Here is a 12,964-nt window from a genome sequence, read left to right as displayed (position 1 = left end):
TCAAGTCCCATGTGATGGTGGGTGCAAGTTGCTGCAGCACCTTTGTCTCATCAGCTGGGCTTACTGCCCAGCCCCAGCGTACGCCCTGCCACCGCAGGTGTTAAACAAGCATGGCTGAGCCTAGAGCTGGCCTCCTTGTCAGAAACAGCTTCTTTTTTTTTTGGAAACCACAGGCTTGGGATGTAGCTGGAAGACATAATTCAGCGTTTCCTTTGTCAGCTTTGGAGAACCTAAGCCAAAGAGGAATTGAATGAGGAGTAATAATTTAATTATACATCTTTGAAGTATTTCACAATCCAGATAAAAATACTTGATGGGCACGTTGCCTCCTTTTAGTGAAGTATTACTAGAAAATAGAAAAATGAGCAATGTTTACATGGTATTTTTCACTAAGGGCAATTGATTAATATTTTAAATTACCCGGAAATGTGTTTTCTAAACAAAAGTGTTCTACCAAAGCTGCTAAAGACCCTTTGTAACTTCAAGCTCTAGGCAGATACAAGGTTTTAATTTTTGTGCCAACAGTACTATGATTTGTGAATGCAATTATTTCTGATTCTAGGCTATCATGGAAGTGGGGAAGTTATTGAAATGTGCTCAGACTTCAACAAATTTCCTTTCTGTTGCTGAGGAATTATGACTTTTTGAAATATGATGGATTGGCTAAACTGTTGGAAATCATGCAAATCTGGCTTTGTAGGTAGCCACGGGAAGCATTTTTAAATTGTATCCGAAAACTGCTAATATTGAAGATTGATACTTTTCCAAACGAACACAGCTGATGCTTGATTTAGAAAAGAAAGTTTTACTGTTCAGAATAAGCATTGCTGAGTTCAGGAACTGCAGGATCTCTTCCACATCTCCGCGTTTTCCTTCCCAGCTTAGCTGCAGTACAACACCGTATGCTAAAAGTGCATTGTGAAAGCTAAAACCTTGATGATCTGTGTCAAAGAGATAAGGAGGAACATGTACCCTTTGAAGGGGAGTGCCGGCTTCTTTAAACTGAGTGCCTCGCTGATAATGCTGTTTGCTTTTGGGAGCCTACTTAGACCCGATATGCTTTTCAGTGCTGGGTAACCTTCTGAGCAGAGCCAATCCCAAATTCTGAGTATTTTCTTTAATAGAAAATAAAAATAATACAAGACCTCACAGCTGGGCATTTTGGAGCTTCTTGGGCGTGAGCAAAACCAGTTTTGCATTTTTATTTTAGGGGCTATTTAATAAACACTCTTCACTCATGAAGAACTGCACGTCCATTTCCTTCACTGAGCTGGTGTAGGGGAAGTCATTTTCGCAATGAGCAGCAGGGAAAGAAGTGTCATTCTCAGGCAGTCATGATGGGGGGAAGGCCACAGTTAATTACTTTATATTGTGCCTGAAGCAAACAAAACAGCAGGTTTGTGTGCTGGGATTGTTTTCTCCAGTGCAAAGTGCAGCTGAGAGCATGGGAAGGTGCTGAGCTGGGTATGGTCAGGAATAGCGCTGCATGTTTCCCCTCGTGTCTCATTAGGAGTGTGCTCTGTCTCTGTGCACTTTTCTAGTTAAAATCAGAATTGCTTAACTGTTGGACATGTTCCCTTCATCAGATGCTACAGCATCTCTTCACCTAGAAACAAACACCTAGATCCTGAGAAATTGTTAAAAGTATGGAATTGTAAGGAAAAAAACAGGAAGAAGGTTTGGTTAGTGCCCTAGTCTGTTCTCTCCCCCAGTGAGGACACTGTGTCACCCCTGACCAAGATTTCATGGGCATTTTCATAGATATATCCTCAGTGATATCCAAGGCAGTCAGTTCAGGGGCTTTACTTTCCTTAACTTGAAAATGATTTTCCTGAGTTCCCATTCTTGCAGTTCCTTCTCACTCTATTCCCAATGGCAGTGCAGTCATGTTTTTTTTGCCTTTCAACTACTTTTCCCCTGACAAAGCCACGTCTCTCTTGCAGGGCCCGTGGTAGAAGTTGTTCATGGTGGCCTTGCAGAGCTAGATCAGGAAGTGGGTCAGGCTGGAACGAGTTCTGGCGTTGGCAAATAACGTTTTTCAGATGGGCACTGCTGAATTAGCATGGTAGTGACTTTGTGGCAGCCTGTGCCAGTCTGTCTCTCCCTATTCCAGAGCAAGCTGCTGTAGCTTGGCCATGTGAACGTCGTGTGGGTGAGGGGATTCCAATTCCTATTCCGTGGGGGCTGCTTTTCCCTAAACTTTTCTCACAGATCTCAGTCCAAGGCTCATTGATGTAGTCCTGCAGCTTTGAATCACCAGCCTGGCACCTTCCAACCCACTGCGAAAACCCTGCTGGCTCCGAAATGTCCGCCTGCAGGTCTCCAGCACAGCCCCTAACTAGCTGGGGACACTGAGCTGGGGAGAGGGCACTCTCCCACACATCTACAGCAGGACTTGGGCACAAGAGCCGAGGTCTGAGGTAGAAGGCCTGTATCCAGCGAGTGCCCAGAGGCAAGCATGTAGTCCCCAAAGTCTCCCGGATCAAAAGTCTCTCAGTCTGAGGGAAGCTGGTGGAAGCTGGACCCTGTTCCCTTCCTACATCAATGCTACCACAGCAGAGTTCTTCTCTCAGTTCAGAGGGATCACACTGGCAATTAATAACTGCCTTAAAATAAAGCTCTTCCCCATCAGAGGTGGGAAGTAGGCCGCTGCTGCTGTTATGTGTCATAACTTCAGGTGCATTTTGTGGTGTCTGTAATTTCCAGTGCATTTTGTTTTAGTTGGGAACGCAGCATGGCTAACCTGGTGTTTCTGGAGACAAGTGGCCCTGCCCGGCCATCCTTTAGAGGGCACTGAGTGACCATTTGTGGTTCCATCAGCACTGGAGTGTACCCAGGTGGCTTGCTGCCACCAAGAGGGCCATTCCTCTTTCCTGCTTTCTCTTGTCCTTGCTGCTTTCTCCCCTTCTTCAGGCCATGCAGTCCTGACCGCTTCCCTTTTAAGGGTTTTGGTTTTGTTTTTACAATGAGTAAATTTGGATGTTTTAGTGACCTAAATATGCTCACAGAGCCAGAGCCGACACTGGATAAGCAGCAGGGTGCAAAGCTCAGGGACAAAAGGAGGCTGCTCTGTACGATGCCAAGTTCAGGTGCTCAGGTACTCCGGAGGACTTGAGTGTGAGTCTCTGGAGACACCCACTTCCATTTGGACAGGGAGAAGTGTGGCACACTGGCAGATTCCCAAGGGATCTGCAGTAAACAGCGAGCACAGAGATCCAAAACCAGCTCCCATGTCGTGTTAGCGAAGCACAAGGCCTGAGGGTGCTGTTGTTAACCTGGCTGAGCGGGGAGGACTCAGCCTCCTGGGAGTGAAAGGGAGGATAACAACAACCTCTGTCCCTGCAAACACCGCCGCTGCAGCCGCATCGCTCGCCTTCAAAACCAAGTTTAATTGTTCAGCATAAATGCAACTCACTCCCCATCTTTATAGGGTCTAGCTTAGCTGCTCAGACTGAGCACAGGTGATATCTCCAGGCACGAGTGTCCCAGCACAGGCTGACCCACGGGACCGTCTGCTGGCCTTATTTTCTGCCCAATTCTGCGTCCTTGCCCCACCTTCACCTCTGTGTGGCAGACACAGCCTCCTGCCGCTGAAGGCAAGCAGGGGCTTCTCTCGGCAGCAGCATTCCTGGAGAGCTGACCAGAGCGTTCATTCCAGCCGTGTGGTGCTGTTTACAGGCTAGCCCAGGAGCTTTATAGCTAATTAACATTCCCAGGGGCTTTACCACGGCAGTATGCTCTCGCAGGAGGCGCGTGGCCTAACTGCTGCTTAGGATTCAAAGCCTTAGGAGGGTGGCAGAGCACCTTGCACAACCCCCAGATCAAATGTTAACCTCCCCAGCACACGAGCTCCCGTTTCGGCAGGGTGACGTGGGCTCTGCGGGCTGGGGCCCTGAGGCAGCCGCCTCGCTGGATTTCCCCCGCCGCTGACAGAAACCACCGCTTCCTTCCCCCACAGCGTGCTCTGGCCACCTCCCCATGACACCGTCCCCCTGTCCCCATACCCTGGCACACGTGGGGACACGCTGGTCACTTTATTTTTAATTACGAGGTAGCACTTGATTTCAGAGGGCAAAAATAACCCCGTAATTACCTTGTGAGACTGCTCGGTGATTAGCAGGCTTGTGGTGCCACCCATGGGCTGCCCCGGGGTACCCGGCCTGCACGGGGCCCCTGGCACAGACCGAGAAGGTCCCAGCAGGAGGCTGGGAGCAGCCCTGAGCTGGTCCTGAGCCCCCTTATGGGGTCTGGGGTGCTTCCTGCGGAGCGGCACCAGGTTTTGGGGGGCCTTCCCCACCTCCATGCACGCCTGAATCTTGGTGAAAAGTGTTCAACGCATCCCAAACCGTGTGGTTTTGAGACACTACCAGACAAATTCAGGTGATCCCACAATCTCTTTTTCAGTGGTTTAGGTTCTCGCTAGCACCCAACAGGCACTCTGGATTTAATTTAATTTCCCATAGGAAAATGGGGGGAGTTCAGCGCGTGTCTGCTTTGCTGCAGCTCTGCCACTGCTTTGCGGCACCAAGGCCCGGTAAATTATCGCAGATAAACACTGGCTGAGAACTTCCTAAGGAGCTTCTCTGAAATAACGAGGCTTCCCTGGGCCTCCTCTTCTCCAGGCTGAGCAGTCCCAGCTCTCTCAGCCTCTCCTCACAGGAGGGGTGCTCCAGGCCCTCCATCATCCTCACGGCCCTCTGCTGGACTCTCTCTGGTATGCCCATGTCCCTCCTGTCCCCCCAGGACAGACACAGGACTCGAGATGTGTCCCCAGCAGTGCTGAGCAGAGGGAAGGATCACCTCCCTCCACCTGCTGGCGATACATTGCCTAAACCAAGGCTCTTCACCGAAGGACTTATTCAGATGCAAAACGAGTTAATTTTTTAATTTTTTTTTTTTTTAATTTTACTGCACGTGTACCTCGGCAGCCGCTGGCAGTGCCACAGGGTTTGGGGTGTCCTAAGAGAAACCACCTCAGGGCAATGGAAAGGGATTTAACTCCCTGCTCTCCCTGTCCCCATCCCCTCTCCTTGAAGCGAGGTGGCAGGATGCTGGAGTGAAGAACACTGAAGAGTGCTGTGCTCAGTGTTTATGATCTAAATGTGGTCTGATAAAACCTATTGGGATCTCCCTAGGAAACTCTCTTGGCTTGTTTCTTCAGCTCACACGCTGCTGAACCCATAACCGTGTGGCAAATGGTAAGAGACGCCCTCAGCACGTTGTTTATCATCAAATAACAACACAGCACGAGGATGAGATAAATTCTTCAATGAAAGCACCTTTCACGTAGCTTCTTTCCGGTGCTGAAAAGCTCACGAGCATTTTTAGGCTCGGTACCTATTTTAATCTGGCACCAGAGCAGCCAGGGCTGGCCTGAGCCCGGTGTCACTTCAGTTTCACCCAGGAGTGGTTCGGTGACGGCTCCGTGGACTCAGGTCCCCTGCAGCACCCCGCTGACCCCATGATGGAGAGGCCAAGACCAAGCCCCATGGTGGTCACGAGGCTGGTCCCTAGGGCTGGCACTGGTGTTTGTGTGGCCCTGTGAGCAGGGATTTGACCAGCTGTGAACACAGCTTGGTTTGGGTTTTCTGGCCGTGGCTTTGGAAGGAATTAGCTTGGGCTGGTTCTCCGCCAGGGGAGCTTGTACAAAGTGGGGCACAGGTTTACCTACCCAAAAGGCAAGCATAGAAGTGAGAGAAGCCTGGAGGGTTTTGCAGGAGCTGCCAGCTGCGAAGTTGTATCCTCAGCTGCGTAGGGTTTTAGCGTAAGGAGTTTGAGTCTGACACAGTTGGAAATCTCAGCACATTCCAAAGGAAAGAAAGGGCATAATTAACGAGGATTTAATATCACAAAAGCCAATATTACAGCCCGTTCCGTGGGGTTAACAGCTGAAAGAAAAATGTATCATTAGAGCGTAACCGACATTTTAATCAAGAAAAGGTCATCTGGCTTATTCCTCCTGGATATCTTGTTTCCTCTTGCGAGATATTTAATTGATTCTTTAATTTGTCCCAGGAACCTTGTTAGGGAGCGTGATGGAGTTTTTGCTCAGTACGCTGTAAGTGCCGTGAAGCCTGCTCCAATTTGGCTCGCATCACCTCAAAAGTATTTTCTCTAAGGTCTAAATTACATTTGGAAGTTCCTTGTTTGAATAGTGTTTTAATCAAATATTTCAATTGAAAGATCTCGTACGCTTTGGGGGATGGAGAAGCGTTTGGGCTTCCTGATCATCCCTCCAAGAAAATGAAACGACCATGTTGAGCTGTGAAAATGACGGGACATCCGTGTACCAGACTGCAGGGAGGAGATCTCAGGGCTTTGGGAGGAGATTTCTGGGCTTTGGGAGGAGATCTCGTGGCTTTGACCCTGCTCGTTCAGTGTTTCAGGGAACCAAATCGCAGGTGGGGATGCATCCCTTAGAGCACGGCTGTGTTCAGCAAGAGTTGCTCAGCACAAAAATTGCCCCAGCACAGCTTGGAGATCAGGTACAGCACAGACACTGAGCTCTTCGATGTCTCTGGGGAAGGAGATCCCTCTTTATTTTGCAACAAAATACCCTATGTACAGTATTACCCCCCCAAAAAAAAGTAAACAGACAATTTGGGAATTGGCTATCCTGATCCATCCATTTGATAAGGAAAAGAAAAAAAAATCTTGATATCCTGAGACAGAAAACCCAGATTTATTATTATTTTTTGTCTGATTAAAGTTTATTCTTTAGAAAACGTCTTGGCTGAAACCAGCACAGCAACTTCTTTTTCATTCTTCTTGTTTTTGAATCTCAAGGTATTACCGGGATAAAGAAGGAGCTGACTCAAAACTCACTGGGGATCTTCTGACGTACAAGGCACAGTCTGATGAGGCTGCGAACACGTTATAGACTTCCTAACTATGATCATTAGGAAACACCAGCCCCCCACACATATATTTTGTGTTTTCTGCCACCAACAAATGCTCCCACAGGCATAAATTTTATCCTTTCACTTTAATTTCAGTTTGTATCGCTATCTAAGCCCATTTTGACTGCAAGGCATCTTGGATCCATCCTTTACATTTCCTTGGCTTTGGAACATGAATTACCACCAACGTATTAACAAAGGAGTTCACTTTGGAGATTTTTTTCCATCGTTACTTACGTTCATCCCTCCACAAGATGACTCCCCACTGCATCCCGACTATCAGAGCTATTTCTTTTCCCTCCTTGAGAATTCATCAATCCTTTCACTCTCCCCTGGCCAATCCCACACCCAGTGCATCTGGGATCCCCGAGGACCCCCGTAGGCAGTCTGTCTCTGGGCTCACACGCACTGCGACTGGAAACGCCAAGTCTGATTCCCATTTTACTTTCCAAGCATGCTCAAAATCTCGGGCCTTGTTTGTGTCGCAGATTCGAGAGCAGGGAAGAATTCCTTCCTGTGTGTGTTACATCCTTTTTGCAGGCACTGAAGCAGAACCCTCCTTTGCTGACCGACCCCTGAGGATAATTGGTTTGAGTTGTGCAGTAATAAACACGGAGGGACTCCTGAACCTATGCTTACATGCCCCAGTGCTCATCAGGCACAGGCAGGTTTTTTTAGTCAAGAAAAATCAAAATCAATTGGGCATTTCCTTTAAAACCCTCGTCTGTGCAGCCTTCTGTATCCTCACTCGGATGATGATGTCCTTTCACAGGTTCCCTTATGACCTCTATTAGGGCCTGAGTTTCCAGTGGGGCTAGCACCAAAACCAAAACCAAATTTTAACCAAAATCTCATCACAGTTTTGTAGGTAACATAGTCCTGACGTATGTTTTATGCAGCAATTCTTAATTTATCCCCCCCTCCCCAAAGAGACAAGTCTAGCTGCTTCTCTCTGAAGGTCACATTTAATCATTTAATGAACACGATGCCCTTTTGAACAACTCCAGCCCATTATCCTAGGTTGCATTCTTTCCAAAAATTCTCATTTAAGTCTAAGTGTGAACAGTTTGTGAACACTTCTCAGCCCTACAGAATGGGAAATGCACAACTCTGATCGTCCTCACCAAAGTGCTGGGCTGGCTGGCTGGGAAGCTGGGTGGTGTGATCCTCTGCATGGTCAGCTTCTTGCTGCCTCACTTCCCTACCTCAGCGCCTCTTCTTACTTCCTTTTCTTGCAGTCTTCTTATTAGAATTTTCTTTGCTCACCTTGCCGATGTATCAGTTTGCATTCCTTGTAAAACAATTCTTGATATTGCAGAAATATAAGGAGCTAGAGACACACAGTACTTTTTCCTGAAAGTGTTTTTTAATACAGTAAATCAATCTTTCTACCACCGTCCTTTAAAAATGTGCTCATGGGCACACGGGAGGATGAGAACGTGGGAGGAAAACGGTCTGGATTTGCACTGAAATGCTTTCCATCTTCTAGTTTGGGCAAAATCTCAGTGACAAGCACTAACCTCGAAGGGTTCTCCAGCTCCTTTTGGCACTGGGAGTCGAAATTAACCATGCTGATGCTAAATAGCTTAGCATTAACAGCAGAACAGCTTAGCTAACCTGTCCCAGAAGGTTAAACGACAATGAGCCTCTTAAAAATCGCTCAGAGCAATGGGCAGGCAGAGTATTCCATGGCACTAGGCTGGGGATCAGCCCTCCTCCCTGCTGTGTGTGGCTCAGCAGAAAGCCTCAGTCGGGATCAGAACATTTCTAAACGTTACCTCTGCATGTAAAGAAATAATTCAGTGAAACTAAATTTGACTTTCATCCATGAATGAGGATATTTTACCATGATAAGAATTTATATTTGAATAATTCTTTCCTCTTTAAGCGTCTTGCAGTCCCCAGCAGCCCGGGACTCGGCTCTGCACTTTTACACACATTGACAGAGTGTTACAGCTCCCCTGGGGTCGCAGCACGCTGGCCGCTCTGCCTGGAATGCTCTGTGATGGGAGTTAAGGCTACGACACTTCAATTTCATGTAGGTGGCCCTCTAATCGACAGCTACAGTTGCTCTGAAAACAAATGCTTCCAATACACGGCTTTACTCACCGCAGCTATGCGGATTCCTGATGAGCTGCTCCAGCTTTCAAAGCCCTACCTCACAGCTTACGCCAGGGAGCAGGGTTAAAAGCAAGCAGAAGATCACGGAGGAAACAGGCAGGAAGGCAAGAAAATGCCTCCCACCACAACCAGTGATCCCTGCCAGGCCAGAAAGGGTTGGTCAACACGGATCACCTACCAAGTTGCTTCAGGGAAGCACATCTCTTGTAAGAAAGAAGACAGAAAACACCTACCGTAAGAAAGAAACAAGGCAAAGGAAGAAAAAATGTAGACTCTGGTTAAAAATACACATTTTCTTTAAATGTTTTCCAAGCTGTTTTAAGGACACACCTGGGAGAGCCTCTTGCCCCAGGCACGTACTCCAGGGCACGAGGTATTTAAAGTCCTGTCCTTGGAAACTATTAGTTTTTGGTCCTCTTCCTCCAGGTCAGGAATAACAAAGTAACGGGTTTGCAATACAGCCTGCCAGATCCACAGCTAGGAGCTCGGTTTGGGGCCCAGCTTCCTTGGAAGGCCACCTTCCATCTCTGCGACATCTGGAGGATTTGCCAGGAGAGCTTAACTAACCACCTGAGCGCAGCAATCTGAAATTGCCCTTTTCTCTTTTTTTATTTTTTTTAAAAAAAAAAGCCATACAAGTGACTTGACTCTACCCTGTAGCTGCTAGAGCCACTCCTGAGTGACTTCTCTGTTGTGCACCTGTCAAAAGCAGAGCCTGGGGATGCTGGGGCACTGTGTAAAGGCCACAGAACCCAGCTTCATTTTCTGGCTTCCCATTGTCCTTGTCTTTTGTCACGAATGTTTCTGAATTTCTTAAAAAGCAGATAGCTTTTATAGCAATTAGCACTTGGCAGGCTTAAAATTATTCTTTTTTTGTGTGTGTGTTTTGTTTTGTTATTTCAGGCTAGGCTATGAGAGGATAGGAAAAGAATCCTGAAGGCAAATAACTTGGTTCCATTAAGACAGAATAAAAAACGAATCAAACCTTTACTGTACAGTAATTGTACAGGGTATTACTCACCACAACCAGCAGCTCCTCCTCCTCCAGCTGACAGGTAATGCTAATTACTCTCAGGGTGGGGTGGGCAGAAATTATGCTCAATTATAGGCACGAGATTAATGCATGGCCTTTGAATAGGGCTCAAAGGCTACAGCTGCTTGGAAAAAGTTCTCGCTTTCAACAGGCTCCTTATGTGAATTTCACTTCAACATCACGTCACTTTTTTAGAGAGAAACTCTAGTTTCTCTCTTTGAAAGGGTACCTTGAGTAAATGTTTTCAGAAATCTGGGACTTTGGATCTTCCAACAACTTTTACATCATTTTGCATCATTAAAGAAAGTAGAGTAACTTACCCCAAAAAATAATCTTAGGAGTTGAGAATAGAAGCTAAATCTCGATTTCCAGTATTTTCTTATCCACAGCGCCATCCTTGCCTCCTCCTCTGTTCAGAATCTGGAAATTTCAGCCTGCCAGGATCTTGCTCATGTGTAAATTACTGGAAATAAGGAAGCAAACCCGGTCACACGCTGCCAGCCACACGGAGCTCTTACCAGTAGAAGACGCAGCTGATTCAGCTACCTGCCATCCGAAAAGGGCCAGGAGCAAGAGGCACGATGAGTAACAGCTAGGTGCGCTACCTGGGCCATCAGAGATTGCTTCTGTGGTATCTTAACTTCCATCTCTTCTCCTCAGGTAAAGCTTCTGTGTGTCCACGTTATCATCCTAGGAGTCCTTCCCTTCAGAAACAGGCTACAGCAGGTGGCTGCGTGGCTGTCCTCTGTGCGACAGGCGGTTCTGTACAGACACCTCCAACCTCCAGCGTTGTTTTACCTGTTCCACCTGCACCGGCTTGCAAGCACCTCTATACAGCTCCTGTATAAAGAGCTTGCAATGTTTTAAACGTCTGCAGCGCTAGCACTGCGCTAAAGGTTTGAGGAATTCACGCTCTAAGCCTTTTCTGCTCAACAAAGACTATTTCAGAACAAGATACACACTGGGTTTGAGGCAGCACCCCATGTTAGGAAGGTCTTCAGCTTCCAAACTAAAAGTATGTGAGAATATACTTGCCCTAAGAGGAGGCTGCTCATTCACACACAAAATTATTTTCATGATCAAAGACTGTGGATCCCTCTCTAGTGGGATAATGGAGAAAATGAAGGTTCGGGGTGAACCTTTTGTGATATCGAAGATCAGCTCAGATACTATAAGAAAAGGCTTTCTAAAAACCAAACAAAACCCCAATGACCTCCCATGTGAAGACACCTTCTTATTTAGTGATTAAAGACACAAGAGTGAAACATTTTTTATGCTATGTTCCACTGGTCCCTATCTGTGTGGGTTTTAATTTTCAGTAGTACCTTGATTTCCCCAGATAGATGGAATAACATTACAGAACCCTATTAACTCAGAGCTGGATAAAGATTTAAGGAAAAAAAAGCAGCAATTTCAACTCAAGTAATTTTTTATAGCTTAAAGTTAAATGTTTAGAGTGTAATTAGTTTACCATAAAACTTGGTAAATGGGTTTAGTAAGGGAAGCAAGCAACATCTTCATTAAAGACTTCCCAAGAAACAAAACCCACATTTGCTGTGGTTCTTCCTTTCTAAAAGTGGATCCAACATCCCCAAAGGAATTTTGAGTCGTGGTGAATTTTTAGTCGTGATCTGCCAACTTGCCCTGCTCCCAGACTGGAATGCAGCCCTTTGTTTTGTCAGTGTACTTGATTACTGCTTTTTCCTTTTGACAAGTGCTTTCACATATTAAAGAAGCCATTGTTACTTTTTTTCAGTGGTAATTGAGGAATATACTAATTTCACCCCTATAAAACCTCATTAACCTTCACCCCCTGTATTCTTCCCTCCTTCCTGCTCTTCATGAGATTCTAATTTTTATTAGCTATTATAACGGACAGATTATTAACTTACCATTCTGGGAATGGTTATTAGTGCCCCTAACTACCTTTTTAAAGCTTGAAATTATCCTACCCACCTTTTCTACCAATATAAATATTTAAGATCTGGGAGACGAAGCTCAGCTGTTTCTAGAAACAGAGCATCACATTCTGAATGCAATCATGTTTTAAATCCTGTCCTCCCCCTCCAAAAAAAAAAAAAGGCTGTACAGAATTTCTAAGAACTCAGACCAGTTACCTTGCTCAAGTCCAACCATACGTGCAAACGGATAAGGCAATGGAGATCACTTTCAGTGACTCAGTTTATCTTATTCTTCTAGGTAAAAAGATTAAGCTAGTGACACTAAAATAACTTTCCACCCAAATAAAAGGTATCTAAAACTAGAAAATACTCATAACCGTGCTTATACATGCAGCTTGACCAAGAAAAAGACCACTCATGCTCCCTTTTATTAATTTTTTCCTGTTGTAAAATATTTCTGCAAGCAATATAAAGGTCAATTATTTTCCAATAATCTCAGCTCCTGGCAGAGATGTGACATGGTTTGAAAAGTAATTTCTACTTCCTTGCTTTTTTTCCCCCAGTTTCTAACTAAATATCCCCAAATGCTAGAGCTATTCTGTAAATACTGTCAGTTTAGACCTCAGCAGGAACAAAGAAAGGAAAAGCATCATTATTCCACGGAGTCTCTTTAAATTGAGTTATAATATCTGAAACGCCTGAATCCTATGGAGGCTCCTGCTCTGCTCTCCTTTGAAGAGCTCAGAAAAGGAAGCTGTGGGCTTTCATAGACTAGACTCGTTGCAGGGGTCGGCTCTTTAAGAGCTTCATATGCATTTTGCCATAAATCTGGGGACCATATGTTTTATTAAAGCATCTCCAGAGTACCAGCAGAAGTCAGAAAGCTCTAGCCACCTAGAAGTTGTAAATTAATTAGCGCAATCTAAAAATCTGATGTGAAACACCCAATCTTGGCTTCCATGAAATTAGCTACATGCCTGAGTGTGTATTATTAAGACTCTCCTTAATAA

This window comes from Anas platyrhynchos, chromosome 2, assembly GCF_047663525.1.
Source record: "Anas platyrhynchos isolate ZD024472 breed Pekin duck chromosome 2, IASCAAS_PekinDuck_T2T, whole genome shotgun sequence".
NCBI lineage: Eukaryota > Metazoa > Chordata > Aves > Anseriformes > Anatidae > Anas > Anas platyrhynchos.
The sequence above is the reverse complement of the archived record's forward strand: the minus strand, read 5'-3'. Positions refer to the sequence as shown.